We start from the raw sequence: 19,654 nt of genomic DNA on the forward strand, positions 1-19,654 counted from the left end.
TGGGGGGATTGCACTGGATGAGCTTTCCAGGTCCCTTCCAACCCCTGACATCCTGTGACTCTGTAATTCTCCTGTGGGCACTCAGAAATACCTCCCTTATAGTTCAAATGGCAATTAAAACTATTTTTTTTTCTGTAATTTTAAATCAATCATCGAACTATGCGCCCAATACTTTGCTGAAACAAATTGCAGGCAGGTAACATGGGTCATAACTGATTTAAGTGATTTACCTTGGCATTATCAGGTGGCAATTCTGTGGTGTCTTATGCTCCCTGTGGCAGCTGGAGGGTGCAGTGATGAGGTGAAATGATCTGTGATATCTGGGCTCTGGTTTTATTCAACAGCTAAAAAGGGTGGGGGAGAGGAGGAGGAGGAGGAGGAGGAGGAGGCTTTCCCAAAGCAGCACCTGAAATCATATCTTCAACAGGCTTTTGCTCTTTGTTTTGAGGCCAAGTGCTTTAGCTGGAACCTGTAGCCTCCCAGCAGTTGGAAGCAGGACCAGGTGTGTCGTGAACGCTCATCCCTCAGCTTGCACACCCTCTCAGGCTTGGAATGGGCAGATGTTCTTCTGCAAGTCTTTGCTTAAACCATCCCATTAGCTTTAGCCATTCTCTAGTATAAGCCAGGCTGCTGCCCTCCGCCGTCCTTGGGTGAGATGCGGGCTGGTAGATGAGTTCCAAACGCTTAACAGAAAAATTGCCCTAAAATATTTCCGCAGTAATTGGGTTGAACAGCTTTTGCTCTCCAATTTAATCAACTATTTTATACTCACTTCAGACTGCAGGTAATAGACTGAACTGAATATTTTGTGTCGTACCGCTTTTGCATTATTCATAGCCTTTTGTTTCTGTTTCCATCCTGCGAGATAAATGACCTCTGTTTTCAATAGTTAGGTTTGATTTATTCTTTCTTCAGCCCTTGTAATATTTAAACAATTCCCAGACAGATCTGGAAGACAAATTCTCGAAGATATGAAGTGTAGGATTGCATTGATCCAGCATCTACTGATGCATCAAAATGACAGCATCCACGGGCCAAGAAGAACTTATATTTGAGGGTTAGAAGTTGTCTCTTGCACAGACCAATTTAATTTCTTACTGGCAATAGTAGAAAACCAGTGCTTTTTAATCTTACCCTGATGACTCATCTACTCTTCTATACTATAAGACTGGCTAATACCAGAAGTTATGTGCTATGCTTTTTGGCTATAGAACTGTTTTAAAAAGTTTGTCCCTGTGGTTTATTGTGTTTGCACAACAATCACGTGCATCCTATGCAATGCAACGTATATGCCCCATGCAATGCAATGTATATGCCCCATGCAATGCAACGTATATGCCCCATGCAATGCAACGTATATGCCCCATGCAAAGGGAAAGCTGCTCCAAGGAGTGCCATGTATAGAGGTTAAATCATGTAAAACAGAATGCAGAAGGATTGGTGGGTTTAAGTAATAGTGATGTCCTAGGAGGATGGTGAAGGGTGAGTGAGGAGTTTGGGGGAATAACGCAGGAGGTGGTAGCACTGAGAATTCACCCTTAGTGTAAAATAGGAGTTTATTTTAGAGGGAGCAAGAGACAAATTGAAATGGTGGTTTGAAAGCGCATAGTGTATTTTGACCCCTGCGCTTCCTGCTCTCGGAGCTGGACAATCTATTTGTGCGTGATGTCTGTGTCAAATCCTTCCGAAGGGAGAATGAGTTTTATAGACTGAAGGAAGAGAAAGCTGCTTGTGTACATGGATAAATCACTTGTTCTTTATCCAAATTATCTCGGTAATTCTTTCCTACATTAAGTCTTACACTACTCATCAGGTTCTTCCAAATGAAAGTGCCATGCAAACAGAGGGTTGCAGAGAATAAGGCAGTGGCCACTTGAAGTGACACAGCTAGTTTACACTTATTTTTTACTATAAATAGGGGAAAAAAAGTAGTTTTCAATGCAGAGATGGCACTGGAATGGCTTCTTAAGCAGGAGGATAAGAAGCCCGAGTGCATGTGTTCATACCTGTACTGGGGAACCGTTCTGCACTGTCCAAGCTGTGATTTCTCCGTTTTTGGCAAGTCCTCAAGAATCATTTTGTGCTTAATTGAACTGTTGATGTACATCACAAAGCACCGATCTCACGGATAAACTTGCTTAGAGAGTACTTTTTCAACTATTGTAGAAAATTCAGCCAAGCATTGAAACACTTCAATTTTTCTTCTCGTTTCTGTGCCAGAAATATTTTAACTACATTAAATATCCTTGGATATCTTTGTTTGAGCCAGTGATAACTTTCATGTCGGCGAGCCAAGAAGCTAATGGAGGTTGCAGAGTTGAATAAAATACTTGTTTGCAGCCTTGCTGCTATAAAGTTGTGGAGGTTTCCCTGGATTGCAATAAGAAGCAATGAGCGATGGAATGACAAGGGGCAAGGGCACCTGAGGAGGGTGGGTGTTCTGGAAGCCTCTCAAGAGCATCACCCTCTGCAATAGTGGGACAGACTGGCTTGCTAACACGCTACAGTCCAGATGACCGCAAGCTTGGGACAGGGGGAAGTGCGTATGGGTTTCCTTTGGTAAATTAGATTTGCAGTTCCAAAATGTTATGATATCTTACGGCTGGTGTATGGGAAGAGGTGAAGATGAAAGGAGGGAGGAATGCCAACGCTGGTTGTTCATGTCTGCTGTCTGCTCCAGGCTCAGCTGCTGCACTTGAAGGGTTCAAGCCATGTGCCCTATTCAAGGGGGTGGCATTTGCACATCTTTTTGTGATCTGTTAAAAAAACCCCTGAAATGAGGCGTGCTAAGGGTCAAACAAATATTTTCAGTGCCACATAGAAACGGGTTTCAAGTTCGTACCTGATGTTTAGTAACTGGTTCCCTTTTGAGTTCGCTTTTCATCCTTGTGTCTCATATTTGCTTCACACTACTGAGTCTGATGCAGATCCACATCCTTCCATGTGCTTCACTGCTGTGGATTTGCTCTTGGACAACTGCAGCTGAGCCACCGTTTCTGATTTAGCATTATGGAAAATGATTTTCCACTGTTAACAGCTTTAAAAAAAGAAAACCCAAACAAATCCCAAGCCGTCTGCTTCAAAGCACCTTCGTATTTCTGCACATGAACAGTGCCGCTGCTTCTCCTGCCGCCTTTCTCTTCTAGGAAAACAGGGTTTGTTTTCCCTGTGCAATATGATTTGAGCTCTTAAATATGTTATTCTATAGACTGACCAGCAAAGGCACATTTCACTCAAATTTTAAGGCAAATCTGGTAGTGGACAAGACAACATCGGTTTTCACTGTGACGCTGACCACGTAACTCTTGAGCAGTCGTGCAGTTACAGAGGGAAAGCTTTATTTTTATTTCTCGCTGTCTGTAGGGAGGCACAAAGTGCTTGTGTTAGTGGGGTATGTATAGGATCTGATGTCACGGGTTGTGTGTGAAGATGCTGAGGTCAGAAGCGTGGCTGGGTCTGAGAGATGTCTGGAGATGACTGGTGACAGCTGATGAAACAGCTGCAGATGGAATGGATGGGGTTGCCTAATACGTGGCATAGCCTGACCATGTATCACTTGTATTTTAGGTTTGCTCTGAAAGGATGTTATGAATAAATCCTTTATTAGTCGAGTTAAGACGTGCTCACACGCCACCTCTCAAAGATGATTGTCGTTGGGTTTAAGGACTCGGTTGGGGGTTTGCGATGCGATGGAAATGCCCCATGAAGTTTGATCTCTGCGTTCAGCTTGCTTTGGCTACCGAGAGCTCAGGGAGGTTGTTCGGGGTGACAACAGAGCTGGTGCTTGTAGGAACTGACCCCTTTCCACTGCGCCTCCTGTGCCTGCAGACAGACACACGGCTGCTTTGGGAAGGCGCTCGTCCCTGGTTTATTTGGCACGCAAGTGGGTCACTGCTCTCAAAAGCCTCGTTACCCCTGCTCTATGTTGGTCACTAGTGGCCCTGTTGTTTAGAACCGCAGCATGACTGCAGCTTTAAACCCTCCTTGTGTGTCAGGCGTGAGTGCTGCATGGGTTGTAAGGATTCCTTTAATTTATACTGTAGCCCTTGTTGCTTGTTTGCAAGCTGAGATTTAAAAAATATCATCTGAAATATGTACGAACAGGCTGGGTTAAAATCTCACTTGTTTTGCGTGTGTACCTGGCTTGTGTTGGTCAGTTGCTACATGCAGTAAATTGAACGGCGTTCTCCTTAAGGGGGTGGGGGAAATCAGTACAACTACACTGATTCAGAAAAATAAGCTTAGAACTAAATAGTCCTCTCACTCATCTTTTGGATTTTTTTTTTGTTTTGGTGTATTAATGGTTATATGGCTTTGGAGTTACCCAAAGCCTTTCATTTTTCTTTCATAATTAAGGAAAACTAATAAAAATAAATCTCTGCTCTTTCAGCTTATGGAGAGTTCTACAAAATTACTTATGGTTTAGTAGCATGGACATCCATGAGCTGCCCTAATATTAATAGCACTGTCTTTGATATCTCATGAGTTTGCTATTCATCTTGTTCTTGTTGATAGCCATTAAACCACTACCGGGTAACGGCTGCAGGAACGATGGTGGCGGACAGTTGTAACGCGACCGCTCTCTTGCAAAATGTTGTGGTAACCACCCAAATCATACGTGCTGTCAGTGACAGTTTCTAAAACACGCTGGTTGGGTTGGCGTGGTTTGTCCCGTGACTGTCGTGACCACCTCCGCCATGGCCACGGTGACGCGCCGGTCACTGTGCTTGGCTGGCACGTTAAGGCAAAACAGCTGCTGCAGTGATCGGCAAAGCACTGACAGTCTGTGCTGTGTTTTAAGCTTGAGTCGCTAAAGGAGACCTTTAAAAGCCCATCTGGAAGTGGATTTGATTCCCCATCTGTGCCAGGTTAGCTGCTTCTCCACAGCCTGGGACTGCAACCCCTGCTATTGTGGCAAAAGGGACCTGCTTGCAAGACACCTTGGACCTTGTTTTCTTGCAATGTGGTAACACAGTGTAAGAAGCATTCGTTGTGTTACTACTTCAGTGATTTTTATCATGTAGGATTCCTCCTAAGGGCTATGGAATATCTTCGCTTGGTCTTTGTATCACACTCCTCCTGTTCCCAGGTACAGAGGAGAGGCAAAGAAAAGGTGCCAGTCACCCAAATGGCTGTAGTGAAATGTACCTTCTGTGAAGAGCAAACACCAACACAAGTTCAAAGCCTCCATTATTATCTCAGCCTTCACTGCAGATGAGCTCTTTGCCTTTTCTTCCTCTTGGTGAGCACCAGTGGCTGCACGGAGGGCAGCTGATTGGGGACACTTGTCTGCTTGAGTGGACGTGTTCAGGTGGGCCTGTTTGTGTAGCTTTGGTTTCCACTGTCAGCCAAGAATGTCACAGGCTCATTTTCTTGGAAATAGAGACTTCAATATCTGCTCCTTATATATAGCATTAGGCTTAGTTTGCAATTTAGTGGCAATCAAACCAAATAACTAGGTGAACGTTTTCTATAGAACAAAGTAGATGTGAATTTTGAGGAAGCTCAGCTGTGCAGAAAGGATCTGATTGAAAGAAGGTATGGCTCAGAAATAACACATCCCTGTCAGGTGCTTTTCAGCCACGGGCTAGACTGCAGAATGCCTGCTGGCGTGGTTATAAATGCACTGCTACACAACCTGGACTTGGTGACCGCCTTTCATTCTCACACCAACAAAGAGGAAAGACATGGTGGTTCAGGGCCCAGGTGCGGAGGGCAGGAGCCGCTGAGCGGGTGGCTGGTGAGGTCGGTAGCTGTGGCTGCTCGGTGACTTGCAAAACGGTTCCTCCGTGCAAATTTATATTTCGGACAGAAGGTTTTTCTAGAAGGAGAAAACAGCTGTTCTGAACTCGCCTGTTAATGACTCTCTGACAATCACTTTGGGCACAATGACTTGTTAAGTGATTTCTTACTGCTTCCTTATCTACTTAATTTGGGATCCTTGAAGGAATTACCAGGTGGAAAAACACTCATAGAACTTTGCCAGCTGTCACGCGGTTTTTGAAATAAGCCTCTTACCAGACACTGTACTGTCCAACTCATTTGAATGAGTCTCCTTCCAGATAGATGTGAGGCACAGGAGCCTTTTACAGGTAGCAGTGAATGACCCAACATGCTCTGTTTTCTCCTAATGTGATAAACACGTAAGTTGGAGCTGATGGGCTCCAGTATCCTTTGCAGGGATGTGTCATGGGAAGTCTCAGACTTCAGGGTTCTAAAAACCAAGTAGGAAGGGTCTCAAGTATAAAAAACTGATGCTCTTTCGCTTGGCTGTTACAGCTCACACATACAGTATTGCCACTGAAGTTACCCAGTGGTGCTTCAAGTATCTAGTTGTTGTGTTGTCCTTTGCGGGTCACCTTGGATGCAGGATGCCACGCAGGTTGGGCTGAAGTTACGGCTGCTTGTCTTGCCTCTGTTGTTAAAGATAAAGTGTATACGGATCCCCGAGCAGAGATTTAACAGCTGTAGCTGTGTGCCTGCGCAATCGAAGCATCAGTGGTGGTTGTTTCTCTGGAGTCCCTCTTCTTCCCACTATAAACTGAGCGTTGCTCTGTCAGATGGAAAAGATACCACATGTCAGCTAGCGATTTGCTTAATAGCGCAGTTAAGCGCCAGTGCAATCAATCTAGCGACAGAGTTAAAATTATCTCCCTAATTACATTGAGAGTCATAGAAATCCTGGCTGCTTGGGGGAGGCAGGAAGCAGGAAAAGAGGTTGCCTCTAAATGCAATTCTAGGCAGGTTTGGGGCACACAAGGGAGTTCATGTCACCCCATTAAGGTGACCTTGCCGGTTGTGTGAGTTACCTCGAGCCAGACCAGAATGAGCATTTTAAGCCTCTTGCTGGGCTGCAAATGGTGTGGGAAAGCGTGTTGAAACCTGTTTTGGGCTATGCAGGCTTGCTTTCTATTTATCTAACTTCCTTTAATACCAAGTCTTTGTTTTTTCTTACCCAGAAATAAGCCACCTCCTAAACTAGCAAGTGTCAAAGGTGTCGGGTTTTATTTTAAATGGAGGCATAGTGGGCCAGTCATACAGCACCCAGCTATAAATCTCCCTTTACCCAAATGTACAGGGAAACTACCTATGGATTTGGCACTGCTAAAAGGAGTGATTTGGACAGGATGCTCTCCTAGTGATCTTGCTCCTTTGAAACCAGCTATTTAATCTTCCTTAGGCAAGACTTTGTGTCTGGAAGGTGCAGAATTCCAAAGCAGGAGTTTCAAATTAGCAAAGGAAAAGGATTGTGTGTTGGAACACTCTCTCTCACAAGTCCCCTCAGCTGCCACCTGCTCTCCTATTAATTTGTCAACTGATTTTCCCACCAGTCTGTGAAACCAAAAGGGTCGGTGGTTCTTCAGTGGTCTTGGAGATGATGCTTTTATTGCCATTTTCTGTGGTCTGGAAGATGAAGGTTTTTCACGACTCTGGTAATCCAAAGAGTCTCACGGTGTCAAATTCATTGTATTTAATGCTCTCAATCCAACTTGCCATCTTCCTTGTCTGTTGTAGAAAGGAAAGGAGAACAGCAGTTATTGCTGGGCAGACTTATTACTCTGTAATGTTGGTCTGTTTAACTTCTGTATTATGAAATATACTGTGTATGTTGATAACAAATCACACCTGCTGTGAGAAACAGGTCTCACAAACGTTTACAAACCCATGACCCCTCACAGGCTACATTTTAGCCTGTAGAACTGTTACTGTATCTTGTTGCTATTAATTAAAAAGTTGAAATACTGTGTTTTACAAAGTACATGATGGTAACAGCCCTGGGGCCTGTGTTCCTGTGTTCTGCTGCTCCTGGATCCAAACCAGCGTGGTCAGCAGGACAAGGGCAGTGATCCTTCCCCTGTGCTCTGCATTGGGGAGGCCACACCTGGAGTGTTGTGTTCAGTTCTGGGCCCTCAGCTCAGGAAAGAGATTGAAGTGCTGGAGCGGGTCCAGAGAAGAGCAACAAGACTGGGGAAGGGACTGGAACACAAGCCCTATGGGGAGAGGCTGAGGGAGCTGGGCTTGTTCAGTCTGGAGAAGAGGAGGCTCAGAGGTGAGCTCAGCACTCTCTAGAACTACCTGAAGGGCAGTTCTGGCCAGGTGGGGATTGGGCTCTTCTCCCAGGCATCAGCAATAGGACAAGGGGCCATGGACTTCAACTCTGCCAGGGGAAACTGAGGCTGGAGATGAGAAAGCAATTCTGTGCAGAGAGAGTGGTCAGGCATTGGAATGGCTGCCCAGGGAGGTGCTGGACTCACCGGCCCTGGAGGTTTTTAAGCTGAGATTGGACATGGCACTTAGTGCCATGATCTAGTCAATGGGCTGGAGTTGGACCAAGGGTTGGACTGGATGATCTCTGAGGTCTTTTCCAACTCAGTCGATTCTGTGATTCCATGCCCACTACTGCTTTTCAAGCCACGCTTGGCGCATGGTTTTGGTTTCCATCATGAATGTTTTCCCTCAGAAACTGGCGGTCTCTAACATTTAATCTGTAGTTTGACATAAGTATTACTGGTTTGTGTGTCTAAAACAGTCTTTTGCTTTCTCACCAGTTGTTTTTTTTCCATCTAGAGCTCTTTTAGGGGATTGCCCGGTGTTCAGCTCGGCAACCACTTACACTGCTCACAACCAGCTATTTTAGTGCTTCTCTTAATGCATTCTCAAGGGCTAATGTGTTCTCGCGGCTGTGCTGAGAAAGCCGAACCTTTGCGTGCTGTCTGAATCAGTTTGAGAGGCTATCGGGGGACATGGTCTCTGCAGATAAAAACTGTTTGATTGGAAGTGCCCGAGCCTGGTACCTGAACTCTTAACTAGTAATGATGCCTTGCCACTTTCTCTCTTGTTTTAGTAATAAGCTTTGTCTATACTATTAAAAAAAATATATTGTGAAAAGAAGGATCTGTTTTCAGTGTCTCAGGAGAATATTTCTGGGCGTGCAAGCTTTTAGGAGATACAGTTGGAAATAATCATGAGTAGCAGGTATGACAGCTAATTGTGGTTCACTTACGAGTTGTTTGATATCCAGCTCACCCATCAGTGAAGCGGGCAGGGATGAAAGCAGCTGATAGTAATGCAGTGCTAACCCTGAATCACTCTTCTCTTTGTTAATATGTATTTTGGGGATGGTTTTTGTGTACGTACAAGACTGCAGAACTGTGAAGCAGCAGATTTCACAAGCATTGAAAGGAAGGCTGAGTCCTACCAGTTTGTCGGCTGTGGAGACGTGTTGCCTCTGTCGTTTGTTCACTCAATGCAGCCAAAATCACACTATGGTGAGGCTTGAATGGAAATTTGGACCTGCTTTAAGATGATGGCATCTTAAAGTGAGAAGTGGCCTTGGAGTATAGAACTTTAGCTTTCCTTGTGAAGGAATTACCCAGCCTGACTTAGCTGGTCCTGGTGAAGGTCTCAATAAATCTTCTGGTGTGCATAGCCTGTTCTTGGGCACGTGAAGTCCCTGCAACGCAGGCAGCGTTGACGGAGTGTCACTCTGTTGAACAACTTGCTTAGGTGGTTGTAGAGGGCAAGTTTTTGGCTGTTTACTCACCATATGAGACCAAGGCAGGGGTGATGTTGTTGGAAGGGAGGTGTCTGCACCTGGGAAACAGAGGGGGCTTCTACCCAAGTTGTGTTAGCGCAGGCTGTGGACCTGGGTGGGAGGTGGTGCAGTTGTGTGGAGGCAGACAGGGGCTCTCTGGCCTCTTCAGACTGTCCGGGGAGAGAAGAAACCTGGGATTCAAGAACGAGAGAACTTTAAGTAATAATCAGCATTGGATCCGAGGGAAAGTCCTCGTTCCCAGGCCTGTTTACTTCAGGGAAAAAGCGTTGTAAAGAGTCTTGGAAAGACAGTATGGAGAGCACGCTATTCTGCAGGCGCTGCGCCAGCCTCTGTGCTTGGATGGGCAGCGTGTGTTTGAAGTCCTTACCTTAATGCCTGTCCCTTCGTGGTTTTTCCACAGAGGCTTTTTTGCTCTGTTTCATGTGTAAATGTAATTTCCCTGAGAAGGAGGATTCAATTTTCATTAGCTAGCTGAGACTGTCAATGGAAGTACAAACTGTAAAGGTGGCTCTGACAGCTTGTGTAATTCAGGGCCAAATTGTAAATTGCCTTCTTCTAGGCCACTGAACACCTATCACTATACATTAAACCCAGCTTAATTGATTTGGAAAAGCTTTAAGGAAGCAACCTAGCCAAAGATCTCCCATTCCAAATCCCCCTCTTCCAGGATAATCTCTTTTCCCAGGGCTGTTGATTCTTAAATGGTGTTAATGACTAGAAAAACGGCCATTTTTCTAGTGCATTGTTTCCAAAACTTCACAGTCCTTTAATATGAATTAAGCCTCAGTGCTTGTGTTGGGAAGGAGTATGAACTGCAACCCCTTTGTAGTGTGCGTTTCTCTGATCCGTAAAGGCTATCATTTGGCAAAGTAGTTCAAATCAGCTTTTCACGAATGGCTGTTGAGAACTGATTTGTGTTGGATCTTCCTTGTATCTTATTCTTTGGATGAAGTTGCAACAGTTTCTGTGGGAAAAGTTTATAGATGGTTAGAGATATATATATAGTATATGTTACATTCTGGAGTTGTAAAACAAAAGAAAAATACTTGAGCTGCAACAATCTGAAAATTTTCAGTTAAAATACTAGTAAAACAATCCTTGTGATATGTCTGATACAGAATCAGAAAACTGCTTTTAAACTGACAAACAAAACTGAGCCAAATGTTTGGGCACTGCTTTCATAACGCTTCCCTGTAATCCTAGTTTATCATGTATATGGGTAGTGTATGACTTTATAACCATTGAAAACGTGCAGGGAAGTTTTTTGGTCTGTTTCTTTAAGGCTCTTTAAGTGGTGATTTAACATATTGACTGACTTAATCATAATATAAACTGAAGGTGTGTCTGTGCATAGTGCGTGTGCCCATAAGCCCAGTTTCAACCGGTTTCCCTAAGACAGAGGAGGGAGGTCCAGGAAGTGCCAGAATGAATTGGCGCTGACGAGGGCCTGGTCACAGTCTCTGCAGAGGCACCTAATGGGGAGCAGGAGCCCTTTGCTGGGGCCTCCAGCCTCTCGTCCCACCACGCTCAGCTTCAAGGATGCGATCAAGCTCGTCCTGAGGACAGCACTGGCTGTCAGACGAAACGATCACTTTAGTTATTAGCTTTCCTGAGACTTAGTGTAGCTGTTAGCGCCTCTGTCGCAATCATGGACGTTGAAGTATAATGATGTTGTTCATTTTTGTATCATAACTCTGTGCAGGAGATGCCAGAATGAATAGCTTTTAGCCAGCGAGATGCTGTTGCAGTCATTTCCTTTATCAGTGGTCAATTAAATCAAAACCTTTTGATCTCTGGGTTTGCTCCGCGTCTTCCCAGAGATGCCTGATAATGGTCAGTGCAGGCACTGGAGCTCCAGCAGATCCATTTGCTGCTGAGGAGGGGAGATAGGTGGATTTGGGGAGCAGACTCATAGATTATAACCATTTTCCTCCTCCAGAGGAGCAGGACCAGAGCGGCTCTTCTGCCTGCTCCCTAGGCAGGTTGCAACTGGAACGCAGCAGCATTGAGGAGCTTGCAAAACGCTGCGCAGTTTGCATTTTTGAAACTACACCAAATGCTATCAGGTACCGTACCGCTGTTCCTTGTGCTGTAAGAAGGGGCCAACCCCAGTTTCCTCTCCCCTTGCAGAGAGGCCGGGTGAGGTGAGCTGAGGAAAGTCTAACAAACCTTCAAAACTGAATGTAACTTGCTATTTAGACGTGGGGTTCAAAATAAGTGTGTTTGTGTTCTTACTGGATGTCGTTAGCATGTCGATAAAGATCTGTCTCTGCCTTTCACTTGTGTTTAACTTGTGCTGAGTTTCCTTCTCTGTGGATATGCTGGTGGGGCACCATAGGTGAGCCCTGTGCTGTTTCCTCGGGGTGGAGCTGGGAAGCCATCCTGCGAAATGGTCAGGTTCAAGGTACATCTGATGATATCTGAAGGATATTAAACATTAACATACAGGGATATTAATTTTGCATAGAAGTTTCCTCGATTTGCAGTCTGGTGGCAAAATGAAACATTGGTTTTAAAATGTTAATATATTTTTGTTGGAATCTTTTTCATTTCCTTCTGTTACTCTCGTATGACAGTAACTTGCCAGGGAACATAAGTGATTTAGAAGTCAGAATTGCACAGTAATGATTTTTATGGCAGAAAGCATAGATAGAAAAATGTCAGGCATTCACTTTTAATCAAATAGAAGATTTTTCCAGGGCTTCATGGTAAGACATGTGTGGGACTAGCAAAAGGATTGATTTTTGCTGTACCAATTGCAGCTGGTCGTGTACTGATGCAAATTGAATGTAGACAGCAAAGCAGCATCCCAAGCTGAGCATCTTATGCTTTGGTATTTTTTGCAGAAGGAACCTGGCCTGTGTGAATTGGTCACAGGTATTTGTAGCTGTGTATCAAACCTGTGATTTTTGTCTCAGGACCTGGACTGAATGTGGGAGTATCTGTAAAATTTATCTGGCGCTTCTGAGTGTTAAAATAGTTTAAAACTCCCCAACTAAACGCCTCATAGCGGATTCAGTCCTAAAGCTAATTCAGTCTCCACGCTTACCCTGTAAGGCTCATTATCTGAGGGAAGGAACTACTTTTTGTCTTCAATGCTTGGACTGAATTAATGTGACTTTGGGTAAAAAGCTTTTTACTGTCCGTGGCGTTCCTCTGCAAACAGTACTGACATTTCTGCTCCACCAGTTCCCTTTTTGGACCAAACCCAGGTCCTTTCCTGCAGGAAAATGAACAAGGAATTGATGGTGTAGGACTCCCCCAGTACTGGGATGTTCTCGCCGCCGTGGCTTGCTGAACGTTGCGTGAAGCTTCTGTGAAGCTGTACGTGTGCTGGCACTGACTCCCAAGCCTGCAAGAGCCTGCTGTTTCTTTTCAAGAGCTGAAAGCAAGGTCCCCTCATTCCTGAGTTTGTTTCCCTGGAAAACCGGTGTGAGTTTGGCTGCTCCCCAGCACACACCGAGGCAGAAGGAATTTCCTTGCGCTTGTGGAAATCTCGCTTCATAACTCTGCTTAGTGTTTCATTCTTGATGCTGGAAGAGCCAGGGATGCGTCAGTGAGCTACTCTTTCCTCACTTGCAAGCGTTTGATGCAGTGAAGAGGGGTGAGAGATCTTCTTTTGAACTGGCTGTAACAAAGACAAAAGGAATTGCCTGGTGAGGTTGATAAGTGCTAGAGGCAGAAAAGCAAACAAAAAACCCAAAGAAACAAATAAAACCTAAGGAAACAAATCAAACCCAGACAAACCAGTCAGCTGCCCCGAGGGGAATCCATCTGATTCCTTCTCTCTGGTTACAGGATCTTCAGCTGTGAGTGGCTGAGGGCGACAAAATCCTGCAGTTTGTAATCTGTGGGATCAAAACTCACTAAATTTCTCAAATGCTTTTTAAACCAGGGTTGGAAGCCCCTTTAATTTGAGAAGAGAGGTGCCCTTCTTTTCAGTACAGGAAGATGCAATAAATGGATCTGGAAACTAGGGAAAGGAATTCAGCTCTGCCTCGTCTCTCTGCTCGAATTTCAAAGCTGACACAGGCCTGAATGCATCATGGTATTTTGTTTGATTTCTCTTTTTCAAGCCTTCAGAATGCAAGGGAATTAAAATTTTCAGTTTGTTTTCCGGTAGCTATGAGGGCTGTATTAAAGAAATGGCATTTAAACCATCCTATTCCAGTAAAGAAAAGAATGTATTAATAGCAAAACCGTGCCCTGGCATCAGAAACGGCACAGGAGGTGTTCCAGCCCAGCTCTGCAGGTAGGAAGGGCTGTATGTATGAAGCTCAGATGGAAGAGAAGGGAGTATGCAGTCTGGTGTACCGTGGCTGTCATCTCTTTCAAGGGAAGTAGGAATCACACAATTCTCTGGAGGTCGTTGACATCTGCAGTAAAATTAACAATATAGATTGAGAAAAAAAAGGTGTTTAGGGGTTTTGCTTTTTTTTGGTGTTTTTTTGAGGGGGAGGGCAGTGGAATTGTTGTGGATGGTGCGGCAAAGGAAGCTCCTGTAAAAGCAGTAGAGACTGCTTGACCAATATGCTTAACGCACCTGTTAAAACTTCATTTGCTTTATCTCCTCTTGCCCCCGAGAGGCTCTGCCAAAGCCATCAAAAGTGGCGATGTTCCCATTACAAAACTCATCATTGCAGCATCTCCACAGCGACAGTAACGCCTGGCAGGAAGGTGCAATGAAGAACTAGGAGCAGTTGCTTCATCCTTTTTATTTTTCCTCCCTTTTCTGCAAAGGATGAACCTCCTTCCCCCTACCCCCACCTTTTCCTGGACACTGTGGATTACCTGGTTCCTTTTAGGCAGATGGGCGAAGGAAGCAGGATGAGAAGGGAGTATTTATAGCTCACCTCCTGTTTATGTTCCTCTCCTAGCAGATGTGATGAAGCTCTGCACTAATGCTGGAAGGAGCGAAAACTCAGGCAGGAATGCGAATTGTGGCAAATAAGGATCGTTTGCTAACGTGTAGGTCCTACAAAGTGCTTCCAAATGCAAAGATTAACACTTCCCACGCCTTACTGGCATTGTCTCTTTTTGCGTCCATCTCCTCAGTCTGTTTTCTTTAAAACAACAACAACAACAAAAAGAAAAATAACACAACCAAAGAGGAACAGCACTGCAGTTCAGACGGGTTGTCATTTGCTTGACCTTCCTCCGCAGAAGTGTTGCCCTATGGAGGCAGCGGGTGCAAAATATTCTTTTGGGGGCAAAATCTGACCTCTTGAGTGGGATGTGAGCAAGGGCGTACTGGCAAAGAAAGAAATGAGTTCAAGCCAGTGGCATTTAATCAGGCAAGTGCTCGTGTCCTGGGAGACAAGCCGGATGCTTTAAAAAGGCAGCAGTTTGGGCTTTTTGGAAGCTGGGGAGAAAATGGTGGTGAGGGGCGCGGGGCTCCTTTGCCCCAGCTGTGCTGCAGCAATGTGGCTCCCAGGTACGAGGGCTTTCCCACCACGTTCCCCTCTCTGCCTAAATGTTTGGGGTTTGTGCAGGGCAGCAAAGCGCTCTGCTTTGAATTTCACCCTTGCAAGAGCCGTTTTATTGCCTAGCAGGCTCTAGCAGAAGCCTTGAAGGAAATACTTCACGTTCACTACGTGAATGTAGCCAGAGACTGTAGCAAAAAGTTGGAGGAGGCCTTCTGTGTGGGGTTACTGGTTTGATGAGCAAATGTCTGGTAAAGTTGGGCTTAATTTCAGAGGAAGATTGATTTAATTTTATTTTTCTGAAGGGAGGTCCTGGAAGCGGCCCAAGGTGTCCAGATGTCTTGAGAAGAACGGGGGTGGCAAAGAAACGGGTGAGAGATGCAGGCAGAGATCTCTGCTGCCAGACTGGCCCATTTTTATCTCTTCGGAGGTTTCTGAAGAAGGCATTTGAATACAGCAGGGTTGTGCCAGCGTGCTGGCAGCAGCAAGATCCCTCTTTGCTGGTATTGCGGGTGTGAGGGCTGCCATCATGTCTTCTCCCTGTCCCCAGGTCCATGTGAGGGACTGCTGAAGGAGTCTTCCTCATACAAGGGCTTAAAAAGGTCTTGTCTGTGCTCAGCGCCCCACATGGGTTTGTATGTGAAGGATTTTATTTGCGACTTTTGCGTTAATAGTTGGTGTGTTGGGTGCCTGGGGGCTCTGTGAGGAGAGGCAGGTTCTGGCGGGAACACGCATCGCAGCCCCTCAGCCCCCACGATGGCGCCTTGGGGAAACTGAGGAGAGAAAGGGGAACGATGATGGAAAAAGCAGAGGAATAAGGGAAAAACTATGGAAAAAGCAAAGGAATAAGGGAAAAACGATGGAAAAAACAGAGGGATAAGGGAAAAAGTGTGAGGAACGGCCCTGCAAGCACTGAGGTGGAGGAGGAGGCGGCGCTCCTGTGCTCCCTCACAGGGTCCTCCATGGGTTGCGGCGCGAATGTTTCCAGAAGGAAACGTATCACCACAGTTAAATGTGCTTCCAATCCAGTAGGAGCTTACAAACTGGTGCAGAAGTATTAGCAAACTTGGTTAGTTACACATCTGTGAAGCTCGGACAGCAGATTTCTCATCAGAAAGTGGTTTCGCTCTGTGTTTCCTCCCCTTTGCAAACACAGCTGGCGTTAGGGGGACGCAAAATGAGAAGACAAAAGGGGCCCAGTGATTTACAAATAAAGTTCTGTTTCAGAGAGATGGAACAGGCCAAGCAGTAGTTGGAAGCCTGAAGTGAGGGACAGATCAATAAACGGAGCTCTTTAGCACTTTTAGGTGGGTAGCTTGCGTTGTTTGGGGAAGCTCACAGCGATTTTTGTCACTGAGATGCTGGCCGGGAGGTTTGAGGAGAAGCCACGTCAGAGCCAGGCCAGACATTCAGGTTTTGATGCTCTGGAAGTGGTGAAAGAGAGGAAAAGAGCTGTTGTTGGAAAAGGTGAGCTGCTGGGCAGCCTCATTTAAAGGAGGCCCTTTGTAAAATTGTAAAGTAGACATTGCAACTGGCACTTGTGAATGTGTTGTTTAAGGTAAGCAATTTTTACACAGAGAATTCGCTGTCTTTCTCAAAAGCTCTGCAGCATGGCTGTCACCGAGGCTCCAGGTAGTGAGGTAGCAGCATGTTTTAATTGTCTTCTAGATGAAGATATCCAGCTTTTTTGTTCTTGGGATGGATTGGGGTGTGTGTGTTTGTTTTCTGGACAACATTTCTGATTTTAATTAGGGTTTGGAGACTTGGTACCCTAAAGTTGTTACCATTCTATCTTTGATAATGACATAAAATGCAAAACGCTACCTCTGCTGGATTACTGACTCTTTTCCCCTCAGAGAGCACTCGCTGGTAGCTAAAAGGCTGTTTTTTCCGATAGGGCTTTGATTAACTTTGTCACCCATGTAGAACTGACATAACAACATCTCTACAGGTCCTAGTTTAGCTATTTTTACCTTTGGATTGTCCAATATAGAGCTTGACAAGGCTGGAGGGAGTGTTAGTTTTAGAAAAAAGACTGGTTTGGTGTTTTGTTTTGGTTTTTTCTTCTTGATCCCTTAATCATTCCATGAGCGAAGCTGCTGCGTAACCCCGAGCCTTTTAACATGCATCTTACTGCAGATAAGACAAGAAGCGAAGGATGGAACAGATGTGAAAAGTGAATTCCTGCACCTGTTCTCTTGAGACCTAGAAAGTTACTCTGGCAATTAAAGCTTCTGATTTCAGGGGTCTGACCTTGGTGCTTTTCACACTCCTAATCCCACTTATTCCAAGTCTGTCCCAGCTGAAAGCTGGATGTAGTTATTCTACACTTCATTGCTGAAGCAGCGAGTGGTCAACTGTTTTTCTGCAGACAAATGATGGTGAGATCTGGTCAGCAAAGCTTGAAACAAATCACTCTCCACTCCAGCACTGCCTTAGTCCTGCGCTTCAGTCTGCTGGCACATTTCTGCATAGAGCTGTTGCATTGCAAACGCTGGAGAAAGGATTCAGGCGTTGAAATCTCCATCTCAATTTTAAAACAACAGCCACTCTTCAAGAATAAAAATGATGGATGATTCCTTAAGCTCTCGCTAACCTTGGATGGCAGGAGATGTCATTTAGGTCTTTGCTGGCTTTGAGTTCATTTGTTCCTTTTTGTTTTCCTTTTCCAAACCAGTCAAGACTGTTTTCTTAGATAAGAAATCTCTAAGAGCAGCATGCGTGGCACGGTGCAGTTCAGAGCTGCAGGAGTGATGGATATGTATAGCCTAACCGCCATCTCCTCCCGTAAAATGCAGCAGCAGCCTCCTGCTGTGGGGTTAATGAAACAGAGCTGGTTCAGACCTGAACCAGGGTGGAAGAGTTACCAACGGGCTTAAACCTGGAGGCACATCCGCTTTTTGATGAGTCACCTTACATGCCCTGTTTTTCAACCCGTTTTGCCTTTTCCCCCGGTGTTGCCTGTATTGTGTGAGGGCAGGAGGTGGTTGAGCCAGCTTATACCTGTCAAATGCTCATGGCCTTAAGGTGAAGCCTTTACAGATACTAACTGATATCTTTCAGCTATATAGCTATTTGGCAATGCTGGGTTTAATGTGTTTCAAGATTTTCTAAACAATGCTAGTAAATCTTTTGGGCTGCTGTGCAAATCTAGTGTGCAGTATTTACATAAAACAGATGATTAGTGCCATGTAAAAGGGAAGAGTAAAGCAGTGAAAAGCACGTACCTGAAAGTGCCAATTGTGCCATGGGATCCCGTAAAATACATATGTAAACGCTGGAGGAGGAGGTTTTGTGTGTCACTGTATAAATTCTGCCCACTTACTATTGCATCTGGTCTGATGCTATTTGCAGAAGGATTAAAATTGAACTGGCTGGTTTCAAATAGGAAAAGGTCTTTTTTTTCAACTTCCTAGAGAGGCTTCCCCTCCACGGCTAAAATTTCATGCTGAAAGCTGGCTTAGATATGGTGTAGCTTCTGATTCTTTTCATCGTATAATAGTGATGCCAAGGCAGTGAAGTGAATTTGTCCAGAATGTGAGGCTGTATCTGTGCTTTGCTTTGGTGTTTTGCGTTTTAAAACTTTAGGGGTGGGGGATCCTGCTTGTTCAGCAGTAGCACATGGGTATTTGTCAGTCCAGCCAACTCGCTATTCTCAAACCTAAAAAGGCAAATTTGCCCTTTGGTTCCTAATGTATGGCAGTTCTTTTAAACATTACTTTTGCCGAAATATTCAACTTCTCGCTTAACTTCGGTTACGTCTGTTTAAATCTGCTTCTCTTTTCCTGTTAGCTGCCTTTTTGACTCCACTATGGGAAGCTGACAAAGCAAGAAGGGAAGTGGAAACTTACTTGACCGATTTTTGTCAGAATTGAGAAAAACAGAATGTAAATACAGCACAAATGAGTGGATTTGCAGAGCTGTCAATGCACTGACCACCTGGGCCATAGGTCCTGCTTCCAACTCAAGCATAGTTGAAACTATCCTGGGTTTGCACAGCAGGCTTCAGAAGAGAAGTGAAGTAGCAGATAAAGCTATTTCAAGCGGATTATTTAAAGCAACATTGCAAAATATGGGGGTCTGGACAATTTGGCAGAGAAATGTTTAACAGCATGGGTTTTGTTTGCAAACTTGCATTAGAAATTGACTTAAAAATCAACAAGCCCTACCCCTGAGATACCTTTATAGAAGTGCAGGTTTGTCAGTGTGTTTTAGAAACAAACAAACAAAAGCAAGCCTAGACCATGGGAATGCCCATATTGGACTGTGAGCGTTGAGAAGTGCCAGTCACTGAAATATACAGCACTGTAACCAGATGGGAGCTGGTGTGCCTTAGTCTTGTCTATTTTTAATTGGGCTCTCTGTGCTAGACTTATAATTTCACTCTCGGGGGAGAATTAGTGTATAACTAGTATAACTTATCCTGGAGGACGGACTTTAAATGGCTCAGATTCTAGATCTTCCTGACCAAATTAGTCCTTTGCCAAGGTTGCAGAACATATGAACCATTCACATGCTTGCTTCTTCTTACTAGGCTCTTGTTTTACAGCCTAGTATCACAGGTTTTGTTTATCTTGAACAATTTGTTCTTCCATGAACGGGCATGTTTACTACTTGTATCTTAGAGTCTGGCTTCCCTCTGTAAGGGCAAGAAGAAAATACATGTTAGCACAGA

At 44.8% G+C, this 19,654-nt stretch overlaps 1 protein-coding gene across 2 annotated transcripts in view; it reads left to right on the forward strand.

Annotated features, from left to right (window-relative positions):
- The window catches only part of MCU (mitochondrial calcium uniporter), a 92,214-nt gene that overhangs the window by 57,504 nt on the left and 15,056 nt on the right, over positions 1-19,654 (forward strand). The gene's annotated exons all lie outside the window — the stretch shown is intronic.

This window comes from Nesoenas mayeri, assembly GCF_963082525.1.
Source record: "Nesoenas mayeri genome assembly, chromosome: 7".
Taxonomy (NCBI): domain Eukaryota; kingdom Metazoa; phylum Chordata; class Aves; order Columbiformes; family Columbidae; genus Nesoenas; species Nesoenas mayeri.